We start from the raw sequence: 25,840 nt of genomic DNA, 5'->3' as shown, positions 1-25,840 counted from the left end.
CCATCTCTCCCTTATCTCCCCCCAGCTCACTCTTCCCTTTCTCTGGCACCACTGGAATGCATTTCCCTTACGAGGTAGAGTATCGCAGTGATATCTGTGTAGAGTCACGGAGCCGTACTTGACTGTGACCTCCATGAGGGCAGGGCCTCTTTCATATCTTCTGCAGCATCCACGTGATGTTATAGATTGTAAACCCCCGGAAGGCAAAGACTTTGCTTTTTGTCTTTTGTAAAGGGGGTCTTGTGCCAAAGGCCCCTGGGGCAGCCACCCACGGGGAGAAGGGGAGGGGCCTGCTTCTGGAAGAGCTGGGGCTCCATCCCGTCTGCTAACCAGATGGAGAACGAGGTGCTTTTCGATTGTCTACTCGAGCATTCAAGGCTTTGATAGCTTTGTCCATCTCTCTCTTCCTCTTTGTCCTTTGTGCCTGAGCTCTCAATGTCCAATGAGAGGCCATGCTGAAGGAGGAGAATTCTTCCTCTGGCCCCAAAAAGCTGAACTTTGGTCCTTGGCCTCTGTGTTTGCCCCTTTCCATTTCAGGTGAAGGAGATTTATCTGAGGGGCAGAAGAGTAAGCCACAGGAACCCAGGAATAGGAGTCCGGGCTTGGATTTGTGCCAACCTGGCACTGATGTCCTGGGGAGGGAAGGGTAACCTTGAGGACTGCAGGGCAGAAGTAGCTGAGACAAGGACTCAGCTGGTGTCCATGTGCTTTTGGGTGTGAACCGATTGGAACCAATGCTATGCAGGAACACAGGGAGCCTACTCCTCTCAAGGAGAATGAGGGCATGGGGGTTGGGGGTGGGGGAATGTTGATACATTTGTTTTTACTCTAAATTTGAAGCAAATATTGTCTTGTAAAAGTTACTTGGTGTTAAGTAGTTAAAATGGTACTGGTGTGCTTGTCAGGGATGCTTGACAAATCGTGGAGGAATATGGGGGCTCTCAAGCTGAGAGCAGAGACAACCCCAAGCTCTTCTTGGCACCCCCATGCTCTGAGGGAAAGATGTGGTTACCTTGGTTCTAGTCTGGCGAGCTGGAGCATACTTGCTCTCCTTCGAACCCTCACTCCTAGCAAGGACCTGGCAGAGTAGGCACTGAACAATGCTTGACTGATAAAGAGAGATTTGAGCCTTTGCTTTAAAAAAAATTCAGTCAATACTTGTTTCTGCTCTCTTTGACTGAAATCAAAGAAAGTAGGTAGGAATGAAAGGCAAAGAGAAGGGGACATGGGGGAGAATGTGGATAGGGCCGATGCAGATTTCCCAGAGGGATTCTGGGTTTGGGTGGCTTTAGGGCAGTTATTGATGAGGGGTAGCACGGCAGAAGTATCCAGGCAGCTAGCTGGCACAATGGACAGAGTGCCAGCCTGGGAGTCAGGAAGGCCCAAGTTCAAATTCTGTCATGGATGATTAGTAAGTAAATCACAGAACCACCATTACTCTCAGATTCTTCATCTTTAAAATGTGGATAATTATAACATCTTCCTCCTAGGGTTATTGTGAGAGCCGAATGCCATAACATCTGTAAAGCACTTTGCAGGCTTTAAAGAGTTTCCTGATGCTGTTATTATCATTATTATTAATCATTAACATTATTACTCAGCCTTATAGACTAATTGAAAACATTTTGCCCTCATGGGCACCATTACTGAGATGTCTCTTGGCCTATGGCAGGAGGTATTCCCAAGCCAATAGTCTGTCTCGTATCCAAAAGAGCTGGCTTTTTCCTTGGTGGATAGCCCCAGGCCTTTGGGAAGATCCAGTCGCAATATTGGTCCTTCCTCTCTAAAACCTGCCTGCCTTACTGCTTACACTGGAGCCTGGGCACTGCAGTTACTACAGAAAATCCTCATGGATTAGAGAGCACACCAGCCTGGCGGGAAGGGGCCTTTGGCCTTTAGTTTTTGCTGAAGTCACAGTTCAGGCTCTGTGCTTTTCCTCGTCTCAGGTTCCTCATTCACAAAGGAGGGGGTTGGACTGGGGAATGATCTCCAAGATCCTTCCCAGCTCGAACATTCTGAGTTTGCTAGCAGCATAATGTGAATAGAGCCCTGGACTTAGAGGCAGATCTCAGTTCAAATCTTGCCTTGGACACCTGCTAATGAAGAGATCCTGGATATGTCAATTAAACCCTTCACCCTTGGTTGTCTCCTCAGTAAAATGGTTAGAATATTCTCCTCCCCTCTGCTTCCCAGGATTATGGTGAAGTTCAAATAAGGTAATATAAATAAAGGATTTTATAAACTTAAAATTGTTAAATAAATATTACTTGAGATGATAATGATGATGGAGCAGAGAGATCATTTATCTTAGAACTGGAAGATTTAGATTCACATTCTGGGTCTTCCAATGAGTCAATTAATGTGCACTTAATAAACCCTTACCCTGGCTAGGCACTGTGCTAGGCAGTGGAGATATAAAGAAAAAGCCAGAATAATCTCTGCCCTCAAGGAACTTACACTCTAATAATGGGGATAAGGGAGCACATAGGAGTATAAGTTAAATGAATGCAAAATAGCTACAGGAGGGGGACCCCAAGGAGCTGGGGAATGGGGGATGATCAGGAAGGGCTTCATGAAGCATGTGGTGCTGGAGCTGAGTCTAGAAGGCAAATCAGGGCTCCCAAGAGGTAGGGATGGGGAGGGGACTCAGTCCAGGCCTGGGGGTCAGCCAGGACAAAGGGTGCTGTGTATGAGGAGCAGCAAAGAGACTCGTAGGATGTCTGCTGAGGAGAGTGTGAGGAGGGAGGCAATGGGAGACTTCCAGGAAGACTAGAAAGGTAGGAAAGGGCCGAGTGCTGAAGCACCTGAAATGTCAAACAAATGATGTGGTGCTTTATCCTGGAGGCAATAAATAGGGAGCCATTAAGTAGGAGATGAAAACAATAAGAATGATGAGAATTTATATTGCAAAGTGCTTTGCAAATATCAGATTTTCTTCTCACAACACACTGGGAAATAGGTGCTATCAATTGTCCCCTTTTACAGATGAGAAAATGGAAGCAAAGAGAAAAGAAGTGACTTGCCCAGGGTCACACACCTAGCCAGATGTTTCTGACTCTAAGGGCAGCTCTCTAGTCACAGCTGCATGCAGCCTCTCCTATTATAATGATCATGAATCACAACAACTGCCTTGTACAATTTGGACAGCATGATGCACAGAAAAGAGAAATGGCCTCAGAGCCAGACACCTAAATCTGAATACTTTGAAACTGCCCATTACTCTGTAATAATATAAGGTATGAAGCCATCTTTCAGGAAAAGAGTTCCTAAAGAAAAGATCTAGCCTCGCTCAACAGTATCAAAAAATGGTTGGCTTTAGTTTCCTCATTGGTGAAAACAAAGGAGGTTGGACTTAGATATTAGCCCCTTCAAGTGGCCTGGAAATGCAAAGATTTGCTGTCATTTAAGATTTACAAGGGCAACTAGGTGATGCAGTGGATAACGCACCCAGCTTAGAGTCAGGAAGACTGGCCTCAGACACTTATGAGCTATGTGACCCTGGACAAGTCATTTTAACCCAGTTTGCCTCAGTTTCCTCATCTGTCAAATGAGTTGGAGAAGGAAATGGCAAACCATTCCCATATTTTTGCCAAGAAAACCCCAAATGGGGTCACAAAGAGTCAGATACGACTGAAATGACTGAACAACAACATTCTCTGTTATTATGCAATGTTAACATTTATTTCCTTCGCTTAACTTCAATTGCTCTGCAGGCTGTCTGGGCTGCTCCTCACTTGGAGTCCAGTGACTAAGGATATAGATACAAAAAGGAATAGACAGATGAGTGAAGGACCTAAGATATAGAGACTGATGTAGACAATTAGAACCAAATCAAATGAATAGAATTGTAAAACTGCAGAACAGAGTTGAAGGACAGTGCCCTCTTGTGGTAAGAGTGAACTCTTCCCAAACTCTAATCTACAGGATTGTAAATACAGTAGCCTTGATTTTATATGCAATCAATATATAACATGCTCTTTGGAAAGAAACTAGGGCTTGGAGTCAAGATCTCTTGATTCCGGACTCTGACACAATGTATTTACTTCATTTCTCTGAGCCTCTGTTGATTCACCTGGGAATGATAATAATTCCAGTTAAATCGATTCAGTGTAACTATGTGCCAGGCACTGGGCACTGTGGAGAACACTCATTGGCATAAATGAATACAAAGTAGATACAAAGTAAATATAAAACAATCTGAGAGTTGTTGCAGCTTAACCATATAATCTGCTGGTATAAAGAATGGCCACATGTAGCAGGTGGAGCCTGTGGAATCTGACATGCCTGAGGAAACAAAGGTTGAGTTTCTGAGCAGATAGATTTATTAAGCAATGTATGCCCGTTGCCAAACAAACCAGAACCAGGCCTCCTTAGTTTGCGGCTGGACCCTGAATACAGGGGAAGACAGATGTTTATGCATTAAAAGAAAACAATTAACAGGATAGAAACCAGCATACAAGATTGGGTCATCTGATTTCTAATTGGAGGAAAGATTAGGGACTTTACAAATTGGGAGGGGGAGAGCAAACAGGTGCAATCCCTGAGATAAAAAAGGTGTCTCATTTCCCCCCCTCCCCAAGTATCTGTATTCAATCAAAGGAACATGGAAACAGTAACTGACTGATCAATGCAGGGCCAGTTTTCAGATAAGACATATGGGCTGCTTGAGATATACAGTTGAGAGAAAGCTCCTTGAATCAGTCTTTGGATGTGACCTGGTTTCTGGGCAGTGTAACCCAGGTCCTCGGTTAAGTAAGGGTCTTTAAGCAGCGGGTGGAGCGGTCCAGCTTCCCAGCCTTGCCGGGCTAGGTTCAAACAATGCAATGAAGTTTTCTCACAAGACAGGAATTGAACAGGTCCCATACTTTGATAGAAAAGGAACTGAGTTAGACCCAGAACTGAGTCACAAGATGGAGTCAGGCTGGTTCACTCAATTCCCACAGTTCCCTCACAGGTCACGGTTCAGCTGAGCCTTGAAGGAAGGTAGTGAGTGACTCCATGAGGCAGGGGGAATGTGTGGAGTAAGTAGACTAGTGAGATAAGTCTGGAAAGATAGGCTGGGGCCGGATCCTGGAGGGATTTAAATGCCAGATAAAGGGATTGTTATTTAATCTAGAGACAGTAGGGAGCCAGCAAGATGTACTGAACTTGGAAATGACACAGTTGGGCCCACTCACCTACAACGTCCATCGGGCTGCTTTGTGGATGATGGTTGAAGAGAGACGGGGACAAGCAACCACAATCACCCAGATGAGAAGGGGTAAGGACCACCAAGCACCTACTACGTGCTAGGCGCTGTGCTGAGTGCTGGGGACACAAAGAAAGGCAACAGAAAGTCCCTGCCCTCGAGGAGCTCACAGTCTAACAGAGCAGACAATGTGCAGACAACTATGTATAAACAAGCCAGAAACAGGACAAACTGGAAATGATTGGGAGAGACGCCACTAATACTAAGGGGAATTAAGAAGAGGCTGCCAAAACCTCAAGGTGGGATTTTATCTTGGACTTGAAGGAAGCCAGCGAAGCCTGGAGGCAGAAGGAAGGATGCAGAGCATTCCAGGCATGGGAGACAGCCAGTGAAAGTGACCAAATCAAGAGACATAGCACCTTGTTTGTAGAACAGGGAGGAAGCCAGTATGATTGGATCAAAGCACAATGGGGGCCATTATGTGTAATGTAAGAAGGTGGAACAAGAGGCAGGGAGGCCAGTTATGAATGACTTTGAATGCCAAAAAAGGGGTCTTGTATTTGATCCTGGAGGTGACTGGAAGCCACTGCATTTTATTGAATAGAGAGAAGATATGGTTTGAACTGAGCTTTAGCAAAATCACTTTGGTGGCTGAATGAAGGTTGGAACAGCAGAGGGAGAAACTTTAGGCAGGCTGATCCACTAGAATGTAATAGTTCAGGCATAAGAAGATGAAGGCCAACACCACAGGGTTAGAAATGTTAGAGGAGGTTCTCTTCCAGGAGCCAAGATGGCGGAGTGAAAAGGTAGTCGCTCTCACTCTCCCCTACCAACCTCTGAAAACCCAGAAAATATCATCCCAGAAAAAACCCTGGAAGAGCTGAACTGGAAGAAAGATGGGGAGCAGCAGTGCGGCAGCCCAGCAAATGGGTCTCCCAGTGCCTCAGCAAAAATAAGGGAGGCAGAACTACAAGGGGCCCCAGGCAGATAAGTACCCTGCAGCATTCATCTGAAAGGAGGTGAAGAAAGCAACCTAAAGGCTTCCTAAAGCCCTGGCCTTGCTGACTGCAGCCCAACTCCAGATAAGCTGTCGGAGCCCTGCAGCCTCCAATTGTGAAGAAATCCTGAAGCCCAGGTGGTATAACAGGCAAACACCAACACCTGGACCTCTGAGTGCCTCAGTGAGGGGGGGGGAACCGGTGGAAACCAGCTCAGAAAACCACCAGGTGCCTCGGCACTCTACCAAAGGAATCTCCCAGTGCATTAGCAGAAAGAGGGAGACAACACTGCAGGGGCCCCAGGCAGATAAAACCCTGCAGCACCCATCTAAAAGGAGCTGAAGAAAGCTAAAGGAAAGGAAAAGCAGGCAACCTAGAATTGCCTGAAAGTTCCAGCCTTGCTGATTCCAGCCCAACAGAGGTAAGCTGCCAGAAACCTACAGCCTCCAATTGCCACATAAGAGGCCCCAGCACACAAAGCCAGTGACCAAGACCTAGGCTCCCAACACAAGAAGCTTGGGTCAGTGCCCTCTGTTCCCCAGCAGGAGAGCTCAATCTCTTTAAAGGCCAGGGAATAAAGAAACACCATGAGTAAAAAGAAAGTACCATAGATTCATATTATGAGAAGAGTGAAGATCAAGACAGAAATTCTGAAGAGGACAACATTGTCAACAAACCCACATCTGCAACAACAAAAGGGAATATGAACTGGTCTGAAGCCCAAAAAGCCTTCTTAGAAGAGCTCAAGAAGGATTTTAATAGTCAAATGAGAGAGGTAGAAGAGTCCTTCAAAAATACAATTGGCCAATTGGAAAAAAATACACTGAAGAAAACAAGTCCCTAAAAACCACAATTGGCCAATTGAAGAAGGAAGAACAAAAACTAACAGAAGAAAACAATCTGTTAAAAACTAGAATTGGACAAATGGAAACTAATGTCTCTATGAGAGAGCAAGAATCAGTCAAACAGAAACAAAAAAATGAAAAAATAGATGAAAATGTAAAATACCTCATCAGTAAAACAACCGACCTGGAAAATCGACTCAGGAGAGACAATTTAAAAATTATTGGACTACCTGAAAATCAGAAAAAGAGCCTGGACAGTATCTTTCAGGAAATCATAAAGGAAAACTGCCCAGAAGTCCTAGAACCAGAAGGGAAAATAACCATAGAAAGAATCCACCGATCACCACCTGAAAGAGATCCCAAATTGACAACCAAGGAATATAATAGCAAAATTCCAAAATTACCAGATGAAAGAGAAGGTGCTGCAAGCAGCCAGAAAGAAACAATTTAAATATCATGGAACCACAGTCAGGATTACACAGGACCTTGCAGCTTCTACATTAAAAGACCGCAGGGTGCGGAACATGATATTCCATAAGGCAAAGGAGCTTGGAATGCAGCCAAGGATCAATTACCCAGCAAAAATGAGCATCATTTTTCAAGGGAGGAGTGGATATTCAAAAATAGGAGACTTCCAAACTTTCCTGATAAAAAGACCAGAGCTCAACAAAAAATTTGATCTTCAAGTACAGGACTCAAGAAGGACTTAAAAAGGTAAATGGGACAAAGATACAATATGTTGTTAATAAGGGGGGGGCTGTTTAAACCCCTACAAGGGAATATGACACTTGCAACCCTTGAGAACTGTATTGTTATTACACCATGTTAAAGGAGTATACATAAAGAGGGTGGATATTAGTTGACTTTGATGTAATGATAAAAAAAAATCTAATCAAGTGGGTTAAATGGATCCAAATAAGTGGATCAATCTGATCTTAGAAAATGTACTGAGAAAGGAGGAGGCAGACAAGGGTAAATTACATTACAGGAAAAGACACAAAATCCTATTACAGCAGAGGGAAAGAAGGGGGGGAGCATTGTTTGAACCTTACTCTCATCAGATTTGGCTCAAGAAGGGCATAACATAATCAGTTAGGTATAGAAATCTAACTTGCCCTATAGGCAGTAGGAGGGAAAAGGGGAAAGAAAAGGGAGGGGGGAAAGAAAAGGGGGGAAGAAGGGAGGGAAGAAGCAGTAAGACTAAAGGGGAAGAAAAGGGAAAGGGATAATAAAAGGGGGAGGGACTGAAGGAGGTGGTGGTCAAAAGCAAAACACTAGTGAAGGGGGGAAAGGAAAAAGGAGAAAAAAAGCATAAATGGGGGGAAAAGGATGGAGAAAAAGACACAGATAGTAATCATAACTGTGAATGTGAATGGGATGAACTCTCCCATAAAATGGAAATGGATTGCAGAATGGATTAAAAACCATAATCCTACAATATGTTGTTTACAGGAAACACATTTGAAAAAGAGTGACACATACAGGGTAAAGGTAAAAGGCTGGAGCAGAATATATTATGCTCAGCTGAAGTAAAAAAAGCAGGGGTAGCAATCCTGATCTCAGACAAAGCAAAAGCAAAAATAGATCTAATCAAAAGAGATAAGGAAGGAAACTACATCCTGCTAAAAGGCACCATAGACAATGAAGTAATATCATTACTAAACATATATGCACCAAATGGTATAGCATCCAAATTCTTAGAGAGAAGTTCAGGGAGTTACAGGAAGAAATAGACAGCAAAACTATACTAGTGGGGGACCTGAACCTCCCCTCTCTGCACTAGAAATCTAACCACAAAATAAACAAGAAAGAAGTTAAGGAGGTGAATAGACATTAGAAAAGTTAGGTATGATAGACCTCTGGAGAAAACTGAATGGGGATAGAAAGGAATATACTTTTTTCTTGCAGTACATGGCACATACACAAAAATTGACCATGTACTAGGGCATAAAAACCTCACAATCCAATGCAGAAAAGCAGAAATATTAAATGCATCCTTTTCAGATCATGATGCAATAAAAATTATATGTAATAAAGGGCCATGGAAAGATAGACTAAAAAATAATTGGAAACTAAATAATCTAATCCTAAAAAATGATTGGGTCAAACAACAAATCATAGAAACAATCAATAATTTCATTCAAGAGAATGACAATAATGAGACAACATACCAAAACCTATGGGATGCAGCGAAAGCAGTTCTTAGGGGAAGTTTTATATCTCTAAATGCTTACATAAATAAACTAGAAAAAGAGGAGATTAATGACTTGGGCATACAACTAAAAAAACTAGAAAAAGAACAAATTAAAAATCCTCAACTAAACACAAAAATTAGAAAATTGAAAAAACCAAAGAAAAATTAAGAAAATTGAAATTAAGAAAACTATTGAACTAATAAATAAAACTAAGAGCTGGTTTTATGAAAAAACCAATAAAATAGATAAGCCTTTGGTTAATTTAATTAAAAAAAAAAGAAAGAAGAAAACCAAATTACTAGTATCAAGAATGAAAAGGGTGAAGCTACCACCAAGGAAGAGGAAATTAAAACAATAATTAGGAATTATTTTGCCCAACTATATGCCAACAAATTTGACAATCTTAGTGAAATGGATACATATTTACAAAAATATAAATTGCCCAGATTAACAAGAGGAAGTAAAATACTTAAATAACCCCATCTCAGAAAAAGAAATTGAACAAGCCATTGATGAACTCCCTAGGAAAAAATCTCCAGGGCCAGATGGATTTACATGCAATTCTATCAAACATTTAAAGAACAATTAATTCCAATACTATATAGACTATTTGGGAAAATAGGTGAAGAAGGAGTCTTACCAAATTCTTTTTATGATACAAATATGGTGTTGATACCTAAACCAGGAAGAGTCAAAATAGAGAAAAAAAATTATAGACCAATTTCTCTAATGAACATAGATGCAAAAATTTTAAACAAAATACTAGCAAATAGATTGCAGCAACTTATCACAAGAATAATACACTATGACCAGGTAGGATTTATACCAGGAATGCAGGGTTGGTTCAATATTAGGAAAACTATCAGCATCATTGAGCATATCAACACAAAACCAACAGAAACCACATGATCATCTCAATAGATGCAGAAAAAGCTTTTGATAAAATACAACACCCATTCCTATTAAAAACACTAGAAAGCATAGGTATAAATGGAGTCTTCCTTAAAATAATAAATAGCATTATCTAAAACCTTCAGCAAGCATTATATGTAATGGGGACAGGCTAGAAGCATTTCCAATAAGATCGGGGTGAAACAAGGATGTCCATTATCACCACTGTTATTCAATATTGTACTGGAAACCTTAGCTTTAGCAATAAGAGAAGAAAAAGAAATTGAAGGCATTAGAATAGGCAAAGAAGAAACAAAGCTATCACTCTTTGCAGATGACATGATGATATACTTAGAGAATCCTAGAGAATCAAGTAAAAAACTACTTGAAATAATAAACAACTTTAGCAAAGTTGCAGGCTATAAAATAAACCCACATAAATCATCAGCATTTCTATATATTACCAACAAAGCCCAACAGCAAGAGATAGAAAGAGAAATCCCATTTAAACTTACTGTAGACATTATAAAATATTTAGGAGTCTACCTCCGAAACAAACCCAGGAACTCTATGAACACAATTACAAAACACTTTTCACACAAATAAAATCAGATCTAAATAATTGGAAAAACATCAGTTGCTCATGGGTAGGCCAGCTAATATAATAAAAATGACAATCCTACCTAAGCTAATTTACTTATTCAGTGCCATACCAATCAAACTACCAAAAATTATTTTATAGAGTTAGAAAAAATAATAACAAGATTCATTTGGAAAAACAAAAGGTCCAGAATATCAAAGGAACTAATGAAAAGAAATGCAGGGGAAGGTGGCCTAGCAATTCCAGATCTTAAATTGTATTATAAAGCAGCAATCATCAAAACTGCTTGGTACTGGCTAAGAAATAGGGAGGTGGATCAGTGGAATAGGTTAAATATGCAAGACACAGTAGTCAATGACTATAGTAATCTATTATTTGATAAACCCAAAGACCCCAGCTTCTGGGATAAGAACCCACTCTTTGAAAAAAACTGCTGGGAAAACTGGAAAAGAGTATGGCAGAAACTAGGCATAGACCCAAATCTCACACCATATACCAAAATAAAGTCAAAATGGGTTCATGACTTAGATATAAAGGCTGATACCATAAGTAAACTGGGAGAACAAGGAATAGTTTACCTATCAGATCTATGGAGAACAGAAGAATTCATGACCAAACAGGAGATAGAGAACATTATGAAAAGCAAAATGGATAATTTTGATTACATTAAATTGAAAAGTTTTTGCACAAACAAAGCCAATGCAACTAAGATTAGAAGGAAGGTAGAAAATTGGGAAAGAATTTTTACAACCAGTCTTCTGATAAAGGCCTCATTTCTAAAATATATAGAGAATTAAGACAAATTTATAAGAACACAAGCCATTCCCCAATTGATAAATGGTCAAAGGATATGAACAGACAGTTCTCAGATGAAGAAATTAAAGCCATCTATAGTCATATGAAAAAATGCTCTAAATCGTTATTGATTAGAGAAATGCAAATCAAAACAACTCTGAGGTACCACATCACACCTATCAGATTGGCCAACATGACAAAACAGGAAAATGATAAATGTTGGAGAAGATGTGGGAAAATTGGAACACTAATACATTGTTGGTGGAGTTGTGAAATGATCCAACCATTTTGGAGAACAATTTGGAACTATGCCCAAAGGGCTACAAAAATGTGCATACCCTTTGATCCAGCAATAGCACTTCTAGGGCTATATCCCAAAGAGATCAAACAAATGGGAAAAGGACCCACATGTACAAAAATATTCATAGCAGCTCTTTTTGTGGTGGCAAAGAATTGGAAATTGAGAGGATGCCCATCAACTGGGGAATGGCTGAGCAAGTTGTCGTATATGAATGTAATGGAATACTATTGTGCTATAAGCAATGATGAACAGGCTGACTTCAGAAAAACCTGGAAAGACTTGTATGAGTGAAGTGAGCAGAACCAAGATGAATTTGTACACCATAACAGCCACATTATGCAATGACTAATATTGTTAAACTGAACCCTTCTCAGCATTACAGGATCTAAGACATCTCCAGAGGCCTCGGATGGAAAATGCTGTCCACATCCAAAGAAAGAACTATGGAAGTTGAATCGCTCTCACTTACTTTTACCTTCTGTTGAGTTTTGTTTCATCTTTCTGATGGTCCCTCTTATTGGTTTTAATTTTTACTTACAACTTCACTAATGTGAAAATATGTTTAATGGGTATGTAAATGTAAAGCCTATATCAGATTGTACACCATCTTGGGGAGGGTGGGTGGTAAGAAAGGGGAGAAAAATGTTCAACTCAAAAGCATATGGAAGTGATTGTTGGTAAATCAAAATAAATTAATAAAATTATAAAAAAAATGTGAGAGTAGAGAAGGGGCACATTCAAGAGATATTGCAAAGGTGACATCAACAGGCCTTAGCATTGAATGTGGAGGGATGAGAGATAATGGGGAGTCAAGGTTAACGCATAGAGGCTGGGGAGCTGGGAGGATGGTGGTGCCCTTGACAATAGTAGGGAAGTTTTAAAGTGAGAAGGATTTGGAGTGGAAGCATAATGAGTTCTGTTTTGGACAGGTGGAGTTGCAGATGTTTACTGGACATCAATTTCAAGGTATCAAATAGGCAGCTGGTGATGTGAGAATGGAGAGGGCTTAGGACTGGAAACGTAGATTTGAGAATTATCAGCATAGAGATAATCATTGAATCCAAGAGAGCCGATAAGCAGGAGAGAGGGAAGATAGAAGAGGACCAGGACAGAGCCCTGTGGAACCCCCATGGTTAGTGGGCATGAGAATACTCAGCAAAGGAGACTGAGAAGGAGCAGTCAGATAGGCAGGAAAAGAAGCAGGAAAGAGTAGTGCCCCAAAAGCCTAGAGAGAAGAGAGTATCAAGGAGGGGAGGATGCTCTACAGTGTCAAAGTCTACAGAGGGGTCCAGAAGGATAAGCATTAAGAAAAGGCCGTTGGATTTGGCAATGAAAACATCATGGATAACTTTTGGAAAGAGCTGAAATCTTGAGGGTGAAGCTAGATTGTAGAGTTAGGAAGCTAGTGAGAGGGGCCACAACTAGGATGGTGATTCTGTGATGGGTAGGAGGATAGAAGGTAGTAAAGGTCAGAGATATTGTAAAGGTAAAAACAACAAAGATTTAACAAATATTTGGATTGGTGGTGATGTAAGGGAGAGAGAGGCATCCAGGATAACTCCAATGTTTGGGAGGAGATGGAAGATGGGAAGAGTGTTAAGGGGGAAGGTGGTGAGTTTAGTCTTGGCCATGTTGACTTTCAGGTGTTTACAGGATCATCAGATGGAAAAGTCCATCAGGCATTGGTGATTCAGGACTGGAGCTCAAGAAAGAGAGGACTAGATATACAGATTTGGGAGCATCTGTGTAAAGATGATAATTGAGCCCATGGGAACTCAATCCATAGATCTTATTTCCTTTCCACTTCTTTCCTCAATTCTCATTTCACTCATAACACCATTTAAAATTCATTTTGTATCTCTTGCATGATTTCTTCTTGGAATTCTAACTGATCCTGTGAGCAAACTATGTTTTTCTTTGAGGCTTTGCCTGTAGGAATTTGGGAGTCATTCACCTCTTCTGCGTCTGTGTCTTGGACTTCCCTGGCCTCATAATGTAGATCTAAGCATGTCTGTAGGCAGCAGGGAAAGAGTCAGTAGATAAAGAAAGATTGAACATTAAAGAGACAGAGACAGAAAGACAGGGAGTCCAAGAGGTGGAAAGACAAAGATGGGGGGGGGAAGAGACAAAAATAGGGAGAGTGAGATTGAGAGAGAGACAATGAGACCAAGAGATAGACAGAGAGAGAAGAAGAAGAGGAGGAGGAGGAGGAGGAGGAGGAGGAGGAGGGGGGGTAATCATCAGAGGGACAAACTGAGAGGAGAGAGGAAGGGTTCCAAGAGAGGGACTGGCTTTTCTAAGGCTAAAGACCACCTCCTCCCCTGAGTCTGGAATACAGGAGGAGATAGAGGCCCTGGTTACACCACTTCTAAAGGACTGTGACCAGTTCTGGACACCACTCTTTAGAAAGGGTCTTGACATGCTACCAAGGGTGGGGAACCTGCAGCCTTAAGGCCACATGTGGTCTTCTAGGTCCTCAAGTGTGACCTTTTCACTGAATCACGATTTTACAGAATAAATCAATTTAGATTAAGTTAAGAGGCCACGCTTAAGGACCTGCAAAGCCACACGTGGGCTTAAGGCCGCAGGTTCCCACCCCTGTAAGCTAGATGGTGTCCAGAAGGGGTGCACAAGCGTCAGGCCAAATAAGTGTCAGCTCAAAGAACTGAGGATTTTGGGTCTGGAGACGACTCAGAGCAGACAGCTGCCTTCAAGAGCTCCATGGGCTGTCCCAAGGAAGATGGATAATGCTTGTTCTGCTGATCTCCAAAAGGCAGAGTTGGGGAAGTAAGTGGATATTTATCCATTCAGCCAAATGTCGACTTGAAGTCAGGAAAAATTCCCCAACAACAAGACCTACCCAGAAGTGGAAGGGTTGACCTTGGTTGTACTGAGTTCCCCATCATCGGAGGTCTTCAAGCAGAGGCTGCACTGCCACCTGCTGGAGTTTTTTGCTCAAGTAAGCGCAGGCTTAAGGTCTGTGATTTCGCACAGAAAGTCCAAATTCTGCTGAATCCAGCGTCCATCTTCACCATTCCTCTGGAGGCCTCCACTCTGGCACCTGGGGCAATGGGTCTACCTGGCGGCTCCAAGAACTTGGCCCTTGCTTCTGGGTCCTGGAATAACTGCTGTTTCAGGGTTCTTCTTTCCCCATGTGCTTTGTCACCCAAGCACATCTTCTCAGGTGGGTGGGCGGGACAGTGCTAAGCGTTTGTCAAGCACCTATGTTCCAGGCTCCGTGCTAAGCTAAACGCTACAATCCTTATCTCTTTTGATCCTTACAATAATCCTGGAAAGTCGGTACTATTATCATGCCCATTTTACAGTTGAGGAAACTGAGACAACAACGTAGTGACTTGCCCAGGGTTACACAGGCTGAATTTGAACTCAGATCTTCATGACTCCAGGCCCAGGACTCTGCTAACTGTGCCATCTAGCTGCCTCTAGGCTGGTGTTCATGTGGGGTACAGGGGTGGGGACAAAAGAGAAAAGAGCTCTCACCAAAAGTCCCACAGCTAGTAAATTTCTGAGCTGGAATTTAAACCCAAGTCCTGAGTTTAAATTCAGTGCTCTTTCTACTGTACGCATAGCCTTATTTCATTAATGCAGAAACAGGCTCAGGAACATCACGTGACTCGTCCAGGCTCACACAGCTCAGTGGCCAAGCCAGACTGGTAGCTGTCTTCAAATATTCAAAAGGTCATTCCCTAGAAAGGGGATCAGTTTTATTTCTTCTTGTCCCCAGAGACTAGGACCAGGAACAATGAGGAGAAATTACAAAGAAGAAGATTAAGGCTTGTTGGCAGGAGAAGCTTCTGCTAGAAAGGAGAGACATCCCCAGGTAGGTCTGCCTTGGGAGGTAATGAGTGCCTCCTCATTGGAGGTATTTAAGCAAAGACTGGCTGACCATTTCTCTGGTATGTTGAAGAAGGTTGGGGGTGGTGGGTGTTGTTCAGTTACCAGTTGGACGAGATCCTTGCCATCTCGGAGATGGTGCTGACCCACATTCCATGATGATTAATCACTGAAGGATGGCATAGAGGGACAAGAAGGGGACTCTTAGAGGGGACAGTGTGTCTGAGTGGAGAGAGAGCTGACCTTGTGGTCAGGCCATGGGTTCGAGTCCTGAACAGTCTGACACAAGCTGGCTGTGTGACTCAAGGTGAATCAGTGCCCGGGTACCCTTTGAAGACTAGAAACTGTGGGGCTGGTGTTGGGTTCCCTTGATGGAGGCAGTCCCCTTGTGGGTGCTACCTGATAAAGTCACTGGTCTGGACAAAGAGTGAAAAATAAAAAAGAAGGGGGTGTGGCAAAGAGCTTGGGCTGAGACAGGGCTGGGGGGATGGGGGAGAAGGCAGCCCCCACTGGGGGGAGGTGAATCACGATAACGAGAATCTGGGGGCTGGGAATGGCTGGGACAGTGATTGTGCCATCTCTGGCTCTGGGACCAGTGCAGAACCCTGAGATCAGGCACCTCAGGGGCAGAGACAGATGTTGACACCCTCAGATGGAATCACGTAGGCCCAGCTAGTTCCTGCTCTGTTTTTCAGTCCCCAGACAGAGCCAAACAACAGGAATGACGAATGTTGTTCCTTCCTTTCCGCCCACAAGGGTTCCCTATAGAAATAAATGTTATGTATCTATATATGCAAATGATTGTTTACCCAACAGGGAACCTCCAGGGCCTGAGGTCTGGGAGAGCAGCTATCTCCAGGTGATACCTGGGTGGGAGAGAGGTGGGTTCTAGATTCAGAGAATATGAGCTTTTGGGTGCTAGGGCTAGAGGAGAAACATGGTGTCACAGAAAAAGCATTGGATGTAAGTTAAAAAGATCTAGGTTCAAATCCTGATTCTATCTTTGTCAAATCACTAATAAGAGGCTGGCTAAGCTAAAGCATTAGCCTTCCTGGGCTCCAGTGGCTTTTTCTATGAAATGAGGGAATTGGACCGAATGTTCTCTATGATGGCTTCTAGCTCTAAAGGTATGATACTGGAAACTTTAATAGGATCCTTATTCTGGAAGAATGAAATGGGACGCAAGTGACCCTCCCCCAAGACGTGCCCATGAACCTGATGCTTTGTCCAGCCCGAGCCCAGAATCACTTGTAAGAAAAGGCAGAAAGGAATTTGGGTCTGGCATTCTAAAGACAAGCACCTACTATGTGCTGTCAAGAAGTTAACATCATTAGAATTTTAGCATTTGTAGCACTTTACAAATATGATCACATCTGATCCTCACCACAACCCTGGAAAGGCTGTATTTTACAGTGGAGGCAAAAAGGGGATAAGTTATTTATCTGAGGCCACACAGCTAGTAAGTGTCTGAGGCAGGATTTGAGCTCAGGTCTAGCTAACTCCAAGTCCAGCACTCTATCTGCTGTGCCACCTGGATGCTTATGTACACAAAAACTATGTGTGCACACACAGATGTATACTGTGTACATGGAAAATTATCTCAGAGGCAAGGCACTAACATCTGGGGGAGGGGAGATCCCCAGGAAAGGCCTCCTGCAGAAGGTGGAATTTGAGCTGGGTCCTGAAACAAGCTAGGGAAGATGATAGGTAATAGGGAGAACACACCAGGTAAGTAGATACCTATTGCAAAGGCACAGAATTCAGACATGGGGACAAAGGAGACAAGATTCATGTTCAATTTCTGCTTTTCCTGTCTTTTCAGACTGAGAAAGTCCTCTCCTCCAGACACCAGCAAAGTCAGGGGCTGAAAAGGCCCCCAGGGATGGGTTCCACTGTCTCCAAAGGGGTCATTTCCTAAAGGGGTAGATAACTGGGGGGTTGGTGTGGCCAATGGTGGCCAGCTGTCTCCATCTCTTAAGACCTCTTTTGATTGGGAAAAAAATGAAACATAAATTTTTAAAAACCTCTTTATAAGCTGTGCATCCTCTCTCTAGCTGCATCTCTGTGCCAGACCCTGAGGAGTAAGAGAAGATGACCTCACATTCAGTGTTGGTGGTTCCTAAACTCTTTCATGATGCCCAGTTCTGCTGAGACCAGACAATAACGAATGGTCTGCAACATATGAAAATGTCCAAAAGTCAATTGCTGATGGGGAATAGGAACTCAGGAGAGAGATTAGGGCCCGTGAGAGTAATCTGCATGGAGGGGAGCTCATGACATCACCCAGTAGGACAGTATGTTGAGAGGGAAGAGCCCAGGGCAGAGCCTTGGCAGACACGCCCCATTAGTGGGTATCCTCTGTATGTAGATCCAGCAAGGACCCTGAGCAAGGAGCAGACTGGTAGGAGGAGAACCAGGAGGAAGCAGTATCATGAAATATCTAGAGAACAGACAGTGTCCACAAGGAGAGGATGGTCAACAGTGTCGAACATTGTACAGAGATGAAGAAGCATGAAGAATGAGGCCATCGCATTTAGAAATGAAGAAAGAGCTACAGAACTGCAAAGCCAGAAGAGACCAGAGGCCATCAACTACAAACTCCACCCAAGAAAAAATGCCCCATGCCCTAGAGAAGCAGTCAGCCAGTCTCTGAAGAATTTCAATGCAGGGGAACCGTTCCTTCATGAGGCAGTCCACTCCAATGTGGGAGACAGCTCCAACTAGTAGGAAGCTTTTTCTTACTGACGTAAGATGTACAAGAAGCTTTGGGTTCAAACCCCATTTCTGACACCTTCTAGCTGCAAGACCCATGAGCAAATGACTTCGCTTATGTAAGCTTCAGTTTCCTCAGCTATAAAAGAACTTCAAAAAGTTGCTGTAAGATCCAAGTAAGTTTATATCTGGAAGGAGCTTGGCAAAAGTTACACTGCTTAGAAAGGTTTGTGTTCATGACCTTTGCTCTGTGAGGCAGGCGATCTCCCAGCATGCCAAGCCAAGCAGGAATTCCTAGGGAGAGATTTCTGGGTACTGAAATACAGTTCAGGTGATACCAAAATCCAGTGGGAAAAGCCAGTCCTTCCCTAGGTCCCCTGGACAGTTCCTGGGGAGTAGCTGGCTTTTTAATAGGTCATTACAATTTTCCTTTTTTTGTTGAGAGGCTTTATGTTTTTACCCCTCTCATGGTCCCTGTTTGCAATGGAAAGGCATGGGGCGGGGGGTGGAAGTAGATTGTGGCACGTCTCCACCACTGACCCAAGTAGAAGAAGCTGCATAAAAGACTTGTGTCAGAGAAGAGGGTGGGCCTGGCATGTCACAAGAGGGAGAAGTCCAGCCCAATGACTGTCCTGGTGTCCAGCCTCTCAGCTGGGTCCTTTCTGAAAGATTTTTGTAAGGATGTAGATGACAGTCCTGCAAGAGGAGAAGGCTTGGATAGGTTACAATCTGCACCAGTGAAGGGGAGAGGAGCCCTGCCTCCTGGGTCCATCTACAACCATTTAATAACTAGAGTATCCACATAGTTGGCATCATGAAACCCAAGCCCATGTGACCCTGCTCTCCCTTCATCCATTGGCCAGCTTCATAAAGCCTGATTAGTACTGTAATGCCTCTGGGATGAAAGCAAGCTGCACCAGCATAAACGGTCATTAGTGATCATGGGAATTAGCGTCCTCTGCATTTGTCTTTTCAAAATGTATCATCAGACTTCCTGTGTTTTCAGCTTCAAAGGTGTCCTATAGTAATCATGACCTGACGTATTTTCATAAACACTTGCTGTCTTCACAGATGTTTGGAAGATTTTCTAGAGAAGGCACAAAGCCATCTCCTTGGACCAGCACTGGAGTGGTGGAGGGAATTGTTATTATCATTTGACTTGTCCTAAATGTGTGCTCAATGACCAGAGAAGCAATAAGAGGTAGACATTGGGTCAAAAGATGTGGGTACTGGTCCTACCCGCTATACTTATTTGTTGTGTGACTTGGGGAAACCAAATGATCTTTTCTCATCCTCAGTTTCCTCACCTGTAAAATGGAGAGTCATTGGAGTTGTGTCTTCCTCTCAGATTGTTGAGAAACTAGGAGTCATCCTCAGAATGAAGAGTGAGAACTCCCCTTCTGCCATCTATGCTGCTGTCCCCAGACCATTCGAGGGAGGCAGGCAAAGTGTCTTACATAGAAAGAACACCAGTGTATTTATCATCAGTTGGGGGATGGATGCCAGGCAGGTATAACAGGCCAGATCAGCAGGAGTGGGGCAGGCAGTCAGACCTCCCTGCTAGCTTGGTTATCAGTGGAAAGAATGCCCTGAGTCAGCAACAAGGATTCAATCCAATAGTTAAGTCAAGAATTTAGAGTCAAGGTACTTGAGTTCTAATCCCAGTGCTTCCCTTTAGAGGTAGAGGGGGAGTGGGAGATAGAGCCATTCGAACCCTGCCTCCAACACTTACTAACTGTGTGACACTGAGCAAGTTAACTTTTCTGGACCTCAGCTCACTCATCTGTGAAAATGAAAGCATTGAACCGAATGACTTCTAAAGTGCCTTCCAGCCTAGGATCTATGATCTCACAATGTTGTTATAGTTCAGTCATTTTCAGTTGTGCCTGACTCTTCACGACCCCATTTAGGGTTTTCTTGGCAAAGATATTGTAGTGTTTGCCATTCCTTCTCCAGCTCATTTTATAGATGAGGAAACTGAAGCAAACAGGGTTAAATGACTAGCCCAGGGCTGCCCAGCTAATAAGTGTCTGAGGCTAGATTTGAACCCAGGAAAACAAATCTTCCTGATTCCAGGCCCAGCACTCTATCCATGATCTCATAACTACATATGGCATATTGGGCAGGCTGTTTCATCTCTGGTTCTTAATTTTCTTATATGCAAAATGAAGGGAGATTGAACTAGATAATTTCCAAGGTGCTTTCCGTCTAGAGATCTATGATCTTACTGTAGGTATAAATGGAGAGTCCTTCAGTTTGGTTCAAAATTTAAACTATTCAAGTACAAAATTTTAAAGACTTGCCTTGAGAGTCATTCACTGGCCCAAGACCTGGGACTCTTAATTGGCCACAGGCTTCATAATAAGCAACAGTGTGATCCTGAGTGACTTCTGAAGGCCAGTGAGTGATATCCTAGGTAGGGGCACTTCCTCTGCCATCACCACCAGCGCAGACCCGGCCCTTTAATGTCTCCCCCTCCCCCATTCCTTCTGGTCCTTTTCATGTTTCCCCACAAGTACTCTATGGGGTATCTGCTCAAGGCACTGGAGACTTCCTTAGGTTCTTCCCGCTTCCCTTGGATGCTACAGAAGCTCTCGGGCTGCCCAGCTGTCATCCGTTATTATTCCATGGCATCCTTTTCCCGTTCCTTGGATCGTGAGGATGGCCCGTGCTATTTATCACACAAATCTCTTTTGGCGATCTGTAGCTGCAAGAACATTGGCTGCTAAGACAAAGCTTGAACACTTTTAGTCTGCATTCATAGAAGCTCAGACCCTAGACCTCAGGTGGAGTAGCCTCACAGCTTTCCAGCCATATCTAGAGCATGTCTCCAACCACATTGAGAGTAACGTCTTCAGTTCCCAAGACCTTAAGGTTCTAGGCTGGGAGCTGGAAGACTTCAGAGGCCATCTAGACCAAGCTCTCATTTTTACAGATATAAAAAAATGAGAACCAGCGTCCCTGACTCCAATGGGTTTTCACTGTAGGTTTTTCACCTACAAGTCTGAGCTGTACAGCTTTTTGAAAAACACTGATGAAGAAGAATGAATCTGGAGGCAGGGAGGATGATGGGAGACTTATCATTTGAAGAAATTGGGACTGTGTAAGCTGTTGGTGAGAAGGCTCAAGGCACAACTGAGAATTCCCCTGTTGTACTTAAAGGGTTATCTGATGGAAGGGACACCATACTTGCACTGGCTGGCCCCAGTGGACAGAATTAGAATGAAGGAATATGCTGTGGAAAGGGTAGAGATCACCGAAGGCTGTCGACAAGGAAAGGTAGGACCAAGAGGTCCATGTTCCCTTCCAACTCATGGCTTCATGCCTTCTCATTACCTCTAGTTTTGAAACCTTCCAAGGTATCTTTAGGTATCTTGGGAAGTCTCAAAATGAGATTAACTATAATTTACTTTCATAAAACATGACTGTATATTCCTCTATGCAGAGTATATTCACGTACCTTGTAAAAAAGCCATCTAGATGTGGATGAGTGAGATTGAAATACCCTATTTGATTTTCTGAATAGGCTTGACAATGTCCCTATTGAATAATGAGATGTGTAGGGGAGACTTTGGGCCATGTACTCCCCACACCAAAATCACTAGTGGGAAAATGGAATCAGTCACTGGTGGTTCCGACTAAAAACACCTAACAGCCCATGAGATATTCTTTTTCCTTCCTCTTCATTGGTTGCTATTAGACAGAATCATCTCAATTTACTAATGACTGAATTTCTCTGAATTCCAGAGGCCATATGTGGACTAAGTGAAGGAACTGGGGATGCTTAGACTGAAGGGAAATGAAGCTAAGGAGAAAGAAGAGAGCAACATGTCTTCAATGGTTGAAGGGGAAGAGGCATTAACTTTGTTCTGTTTGGCCCCAGAGGGTAGAGCAAGGAACAGTGAGCTGAAGTTAAAGAGGGGCAGACTTAGGTTTGAGGTGAGAAGAAACTTGCTAGCAACAAAAGCTGTCCCAGCAAGGAAAGGGACTGCCTCAGGAGATAGCAGGTTCTTCCTTCACTGGCATTTCCAAGCAGCAGCTAACCACTGATCAGGAATGCTGCAGAGGGCGCTCTCCATCCGTGACGTCCTGAGCAGGATGGTCACTGAGCTACCATCCACCCCTAAGATTCTGGGACACAGTGACCCGTTAGAGGCTCCAAGTAGACCCAGACAGACCTGGGCAGCTTATTCTCACATCTCAGCATCATAATCACTGCTCTCGACTAAATGTGCAGTATGTGGCAAAGTTCACCTGTCTACGAACTAATGAGATCTTACTTCTATCAACTACCTAAATGCATAGTCACTTGTTAAATAGTCATCAGGGATTCCAATTTAGGCAGTGTGAGAAGTGATAGGGCTACACCGAGCTTCACCTCAGCAAGTATGTATTAAGTACCTACTATGTGCCAGGCACTCTGCCAGGCACTGGGGACACAGAGATAGTGAAAACAGGTGCTGCCCTCTGCTGCAAGGAGCTTGCATTCTACTACGAATGCTGCAGGCAAAGAGGTAAGAAAATGGGAAATAACTGGGAGGCTGGGAACAGAACTGTTTGGAGAAATAATGAAATCACTGAGAATATCTCTGAGTTTTGAATCCTACATAGAACTTAGAAATGCTTGTTTTATGGAAGTTTCTTTAATTGAGTCATTATCTGCTTTTTGGTGGGTTCTTGCCTGGAAGGGGAATAATTAAAATCATTATTATTTTTAAATTTTCTTTCACATGTGAAGCTAAGAGAAATATCACTAGCCTGGGTTGCCTGGGTTCTAATTCTGGCTCTGTTATAATAAGCCATATGACCTTGGGTAAATCATTGCCCCTCTCTAAGTCTCAATCTTCTCATCTATGTAAAAGGTTGTTACTCAAACATTTCCAGTGAACTGAATTTTGCCTCAACTGCAAAGAAGCTAAAGATTAACTAGCGATTTGTAAACGTAAAATTAGACAGTCCATCCTCTGCCTCCTCCTGATGGTGTAAATGTTCAGATAAGCTCTGATTGGATCCCTGAGGATTTGGGTGGGTGGCCCATCCCCATCCAACCAGTTCAGAAAGTGTGTGCAATTGAGCTTTTAGTTTGGCAAGAACAAGCATTCTCCCACAGCTTCTGATCATTCTAGTCTCAGGCTGGCTGCTTCCAGAACAGCATTCCACAGGCAGAGCTAGCAAGTCAGCACACCTATTTCTGGTCTGGGCTCGTTGAGAAGATGTTCATATAGATTGCTGTGAGATAAATACATTCCAAATGGGAGACGCTTCAAGTATCTGTCCCCTGCTCAGTATTGACTCCCCTCATCAATGCGGCTCTGTGTGTGTGTCTTTCTGTCTCTGTCTCTCTCTCTGTCTCTGTCTCTCTTCTGTCTCACACACACATACACACACACACACACACACACACACACACACACACACACGCACACACACACACTGCCTATCTAGGATTTAGTCTGTGGTCTTGGAGAGTCATTCACCAAGGCATCCCCTGGGAGCTAATTGTCAAGAGCTATCCCAGAGATTAGCCAGATGGATCATCGTCTCAACCCTGCCCCCTACTCATCCTTTCCAGCTTGGTCGCACCAACGTGGGCTCATGCTTCACTGGCAGAGCCCTGGAGAGCCCCAGGTCACCTTCACACTCTGACAAGGCACTGGAGGTGGACTCTTTCCATCTCTATGTGCCTAGTTTTTGTATTTTGTCTCCCCCATTCAAATTTAAGCCCCTTGAGGTCAGGAACTTTTTGCCTTTCTATGTATTCTGAGCACTTAGAATGCCTGGCATATAGTAGGAACTTAATAAATGCTTGTTGACTGATTTATTGATTGGATTGATTTTGCCTGTATTGATCAATTAACTAGTATTCATTAAGGGCCTACAATGTGTCAAAGGTGGTCCAGTGGGTGCAATGTTGGGCCAGGAGTCAGGAAGACTTATCTTCCTGAGTTCAAATCCAGTCTCAGACACCGACTAGCTGTATGACCCTGGGTAAGTCACTTAACCCTGCTTACCTCAGATCCTCATCTGTAAAATGAGCTGGAGAAGGAAATGGTAAACCACTCCAGCGTCTTTGCCAAGAAAATCTTCAATGGGGTCACAAAGAGTCAGACATGAATGAAAATGAACAACAAACAATGTGTCACATCTATGCTTTTTATCCCTGAGGATACACAGAAACAAGAATTGGCCCTGCCCTCAGAGAGCTTATATTCTGTCAGAGGAGACATGAACCTATATATGTACATGCAAAATACATATGAACTACATCAAAGGTAAATGTTGGAGGAGGGGAAGACTGCCTGTAGGAAGCTCATCTTTGAAGGAAATCTGGGCTTCTAAGGGGTGGCGGGGAGAAGGGAGACCATTCCGGGCCTGGGGCAAATTCCAACTTAGAAGCTGCCTCCATGGATGAAGAGTCACATCTCATCTGTAATTGTGACCCTCGGCGACCTGCCTGGTCTGCTGAAAAGTAAGTGACTTACCCAGGGTCACATGATGAGTGTGTGTCAATGGGGAGACTCAAATTCGGGTCTTCTTGGCCAGTAATCTATCCATTCTGGGGCACTGCCTCTCTGGTGGAAGACTGCTCTAGAAATCCTCCATTAAAAGTGTTCATGTGTAAAGACCAAACCAAGAAGTCCACAAATAAGCCAACCTGAGGACTCCTTGGGGGGCTGACAGAATCCTCCCACTGCCCATTTGATCAGATGGTTGAGATGCTTGAAATAGCCAGCATCACAGCAGGTTGGCCTAGTTATCCCAGGCTCCCTAATGACCAGGTAGCCTCTAGTTGATTCTTTAGACATAGGTCACTGACTCCATCCTCCCTACTTTACAGAGAAGGAAACCAAGGCCTAAAGATGACCAGTGACTTGGCCAAGGTCTCACAGATGGGAAGCACTGAAGGCAAGATTCAAACCTGGGTCCTCTGACTTTAGGCCCTCAGCTTTCTCCACAAGTCCATGAAAGGTTGCAGAAGATGCAGAATGTAAATAACTGGTCAACAAGCATTAATTAAGTACTTACTGTGTGACTGTGCTGCAAATCATGGGGCTGCAAAGGAAGGAAAAACACCAGTAACACACGGCACTGGCTTTAAGGAGCAGAGGTGCTGATGAGGAGATAACCTGTAATTAACCAGGAACATACTCTGCAGGCGGGAGGCATCCGAAGCTGGGGTGGGGGCAGGAAAGGTCAGTCTGGACAAGGCCAGATTTGAGCTGGGCCAAAAACGCAGTGTGGCCTAGTGGATGGAGTTCTGGACTTCATCAGAAAGCCCTGGGTTTGAATCCTACCCTCAGACACATATTAGTTGTGTGACACTGGACAAGTCACTGAGCCTCAGTTTCCTCATCTGTAAAATGGGAATGAGAATAGCACTGACTTCCCAGGATCGTTGTGAGGCCAAATGCAGGGTCTGATGAGGACCCTGGAACTCAGAATTAGTGCTGGAAGGGAT

The sequence above is a fragment of the Phascolarctos cinereus genome, unplaced genomic scaffold (assembly GCF_003287225.1).
Source record: "Phascolarctos cinereus isolate Bilbo 61053 unplaced genomic scaffold, phaCin_HiC Scaffold_3;HRSCAF=262, whole genome shotgun sequence".
In the NCBI taxonomy this organism is placed as follows: Eukaryota; Metazoa; Chordata; class Mammalia; order Diprotodontia; family Phascolarctidae; genus Phascolarctos; species Phascolarctos cinereus.
This window is presented reverse-complemented; position numbering follows the sequence as displayed.